We start from the raw sequence: 4,899 nt of genomic DNA, 5'->3' as shown, positions 1-4,899 counted from the left end.
GAATAGAGTGCGTGAGGAAGCAATTTGAACCTTAACTCATTGATTTTGGCCATCGCAGTAACGGATGTGTGAACTGGTGCGTTGTCTTGATGAAACAACACTTTCTTTTTTGCCAAATGTGGCCGTTTTTTCTTGATTTCATCACTCAAGCACTGCAATAAGTTTGCATAATACTTGCCGTTGATTGTTTTTCCTGGGTGCATCCCAAAAAACTGACGCCATGACCTTGCCAGCAGATGGAACTGTTTTTGCCTTCTTTGGAGCTGATTCTCCCCTTTCAGTCCATTCTTTCGACTGTTCTTTCGTCTCAGGTGTGAAGTGATGGACCCATGTTTCATCCATGGTTATGAATCGACGCAAAAACTCGGCTTTCTTGCTGCAAAACATTGCCAAAGACTTGATTGAAACATCCTCACAACGCTGTTTTTGTCCCATTGTGAGCAAATGCGGCACCCATTTTGCGCACAGCTTTCTAATGTCCAAATTTTCAGTCAAAATGTGATGTACAGCACTTTTTGAAATGCCTACCATGTCTGCTAACTCTTGCACTTTGAGTTGACTGTCATCCAATACCATTTTGTGGATTTTTTCCACCATTTCTGGCATGGTCATCTCACTTGGTCAACCACTACAATGTTCGTCTTGGCAGCTCGTACGGCCTCGTTTAAACTCGGCCACCCAATATTTTATTGTTTGTTGTAAACGAGGGAGCAGACTCCACCAGAGTAGAATCTAGCTCAGCTTTAATATTGGTTGGACTGAAACCTTTCAAATGAAAGTATTGTATCACATAACGATGACACATTTTTTTCATGTTTACAAATTCACTGAGATTGTTCACTATTTATGGCTGCCAAAAAAATACTATACAACGTAACGTCTTCAAACTTAAGCTTTATAAGGTTGATACTTTTGAACACAGTCTTTTTTTTTTCAAACAAGTACTGCCATCTATGTCAGGTCGGGTACTTCTGGGACGACCCTTGTACTATTGAATTAAAAAACCGTTATAATGAATGTGCACTTGTTCTCTAAGCAATACAGCCATTATATTTGCTTATACAATACACTTAGCTAACAAATACAATAATAACTATCAAAACTTTAGCACATTTTGTCAGATTTAAATATAAGTGGTTATGATTTAACTATTAACTGCACAATCAGTTGAAAAGTACAGATATTTTGTTAATTTTTTTTAAAGTGTGGTACGGACATGGAGAGTCTTTAACACTTTAATTAAAATGCCTCAATGTCCTTTTTTCTTACTAAAATATAAATTTTCGTCTATAAGATTGTATCTTCTATTACCAGGACTTATTATACTGGCATTACAGAAAATATTACAAAGTTTTACAGAAAAACATTTTTTATTTTACTTAATATACAGGTAGACAGATTACGGTATTTGTAAAACAAATCAAATCTTTATTTTTTTCCAGCTTAAATAGAATGTTTGTTTTCTGGAATGTGTGTACTATTTGAGCAAAAATGATTGTGCTTACAAATTATGAAATTTATTCTGAGATTTTTTAGAAAGTTTATCTTCATTGGTACAGATAAACTTTCTAAAAGATCTTGGAATTCATCACAATTTTTGTTAATTACAAATAGAGTGTAAAGTTTTAAAATTTTATAATTTGAATTTGTTGAATTATAATATTTTAAAATTATAAAGTTAAAAATTTTTGGGAAAATGTCAAAATTATTACTTAATATTTCGAGAGTTGCCACACTGCATATATAATTTTAAAACAATTAATTCTGGAATGGATGTATAAATATACTTAGTATAGTTTTAGTATTATACTCACACCAAGTAATAGTAGTAATAAAAATAAATTTTCACTGTGTACTGCGTTATTAATAGTTTTTTTTTTCGAGCACTTTCAATGAATATATTTTCATCGTCCTTAGGTGAAATAAACTGAACATATACGTTTGAAACAGAAAAGATGATTTAGAAGGTTCAGTTTAAAAGTTTTTATTTCGCCTATGGACGACAAAAATATATTCATTGAAAGCGCTCGAAAAAAAACTATTAATAACGCCATACACAGTGAAATTTATTTTTACTACAAATATACTTAGCCTATATACAACTAGTTGCTATGAAATCAATGTTGCCAGATGCGACAATTAAAATCAGCAGATGTGTTTGTAAATGTTTAGTAGTAAATTCAGTAGATTTAAAGTTTTATATCAAACTGAATTATTTTTTACATCTAATAATATAAGCCATTGATTGCGTGTCCGTATATCTGTAATGGTATGCCTAGAACGGCCACTAGGGGTGCTCCAAGCTATTATTTAAATTAACAATAAATTCAGTTTTTTGCATAACTATATTAAAATAACAATGTGGTTTTTTGTGTTTTTGACTGTGTTTTAGTAGGGTATGCCATGAGAAATTCAGTATATTATTATTTTTATTTCTAATACGAACCACGGAATGACACCGCTGCTGCTAGAACGTCCACTAGGGGTGTCCCAGGCTACTAGTATTACATAAACCAACATCTATATAAAGTATTTTATATAGTGCAGTCAAATGTTTGTATGCTTATATTATGAATGTTACACAAAAAAATCATACACAAAAACAATGTATATTATAAACTTATTTTTTCAAAAATGAACAGTAAGAAATAGTACAACTTTCTACATGGTGAATGCAGGAGTAAAAGATAATAAAAAAGTGAATAATTCTACTTTGTAACACAGTACTAAATGTTACAAAGTGAATCCTTTAGTTGAAAATTACATTAATATTTGTTTGTTTTGAAATGTTTCCAAACAAACAATACACATGGAGATGGTGATTCATGTGTGAATGGAAAAATATGCTATTTCTCACGATGGAAGTATATAGCAGGACATTTTTGTATATTTAATATACTAGTTGTGTTTGGTGAGAAAAAAAGAAGTATTTGGATCATTGGATGCATCTGTTTACCAGGTCAATGGTTCTAAGAGGCAAATTTCATTTCCCTATCTTACTTTTTTGTTTAAATCCTTTAGAAAACAGCCTGTAAATTTTTTTTATGTCAGTTATGATATTCTTCCAATGCAGCATTCCAGATTTTAAGGTACTTTCTCACTTGAATAAAAAGTTCTATGTCAGTTTCTTCTGGAGATGTGGCACCCTCCATGTTAAAAACAACAGCAAAATAACAAATGTGTGCACTACCTGATTGAGAAAAATATACTGAGAGGACAGATGCAGTACCATTAAGTTCTCATAGGAAATTGAAAAAAGTGGATGTAACAGCATAATGTTGCAGTAATTAATTGAATATAATTCTTATAAAAATAATATAATTTTTAAAATTTATATTCACTTAATTACTGCAACAATATAGCACATCTATTTTGCACTATATCATTACTGAGACAGGTAGCATGCAGGGTTTGTCCAATAAGTATCCAGACTGAAGTCATAAAAAGTTTATTGAAGATATATGTACACTGAGCTAATAATCTTCAAAATATGACCCTCCTGCATCATTACACCGCTGCTAACGCTTTTTCCAGTCTTCACATGTTTCCTGGAGGGTGCAACCGCAAGGCTGTTCAGGCAGCTTGTTGAAGCTGCTTGGACTGCCTCAATTGTCCCAAAATGATGTTCTTTCAGGCTCCTTTGATACGAAAGAACAGAAAGTCGGAGGGCTGGACTGTAGGGTACCAACCACTCTACAGGCAGTGTTGACACGTGTTTGGCCAGTATTTCCCTCACAATTAGCAACATGTGACTGGGCATTGCTGTGATGGCGCCTCCGGCTTTTGGTGATCTCCTTTCAGATGTGATGGACCCTAATCCTGAAAAGTTCTTGCACTTTGACCACATTTATATCAGTTTTGGTCACTGTCAGATGTCAACATGTTGTTAGTCTTCAATGTTTGCTGGCCATCTTTAAATTTTTTATGCTACTCAAAAACTTGCATTCTGGACATGGCTTTGTCCTTGTAAGCCTTGCGGATCATATCCAAAGTCTCCAAAGTGCCCTCCAGTAGCCGAGTGGATAAAACCACTGAACACTGGAAGTTAGTTACGTGCATGGCTAATGGGCCTACCACATGGAGTTTGCCAGCTTCCTATAAGTCTTCCCAGGATTCATCCCCCTCAGCAGATCGCTCACATTTTGTGTTGCCATAAACAAATAAACCAAATACAAGGTTACTGGCCTATACAAAATATGTTTTAAGCAGTTTTCAAGGGTGCAGAGTTTAAATATTTTGTCCGTTTTTTTGCCAAATTTGATTGGTTGGCAGATTACTGTTATTTATTCGGCTGTGAATGGCAAAATTTCTTAGAGTTAACATTAGGAAAGAATGTGATATCTTAAAAAATTTAAAGTATCATACTTTCAATTGGTGTTTACTTGACCAATGAAATTGTACCATTTCATCCCATCCGAGTATCCCAATAAATGTGACAATGGTAGTCTGAAATAACCAAACTGTTTATATGGTTTTCTTTTTAATGTTTATTACAATATAATAATTGATTTACATAACTAAAAGGTTATCTTTGGTAAGGGTTTACTACATTGAGTGACCAATCTAACACCTTTTAAAATTCTTTATTCCTCTACTGTACATAATTTAAAGAATTTTTAAAATGTATTAGATTTATATATCGTAAAGTCTTTGCAAATCCGCACTTAAAATGTAAATTTTAATATTGGCGGTAGACTATCACACAGCTTTAGCCAATGATTTCACTTTATTCTATTACTATAGATGCATTTCGGTCCTTTTCTAAAAAAGGTCCCTCTTCAGTACTATAAAATACAAAAGTTTACATAAACTTTTTTTGCAAGTAAATATTTAACATAACAATAAATATTTTAGTATTACAATACCATTTGAGTACACAGTTTTATTTATACATCCCTT

The 4,899-nt window shown here is 32.8% G+C and overlaps 1 pseudogene; it reads right to left on the bottom strand.

Moving 5' to 3' along the window:
- Nucleotides 1-35: 35 nt before the first annotated feature.
- On the bottom strand, nt 36-962 carry LOC111620963 (annotated as a pseudogene).
- Nucleotides 963-4,899: the final 3,937 nt, after the last annotated feature.

Source organism: Centruroides sculpturatus, unplaced genomic scaffold, assembly GCF_000671375.1.
Source record: "Centruroides sculpturatus isolate CEXI.00-Female unplaced genomic scaffold, Cexi_2.0 scaffold252, whole genome shotgun sequence".
NCBI lineage: Eukaryota > Metazoa > Arthropoda > Arachnida > Scorpiones > Buthidae > Centruroides > Centruroides sculpturatus.
This window is presented reverse-complemented; position numbering and strand designations above follow the sequence as displayed.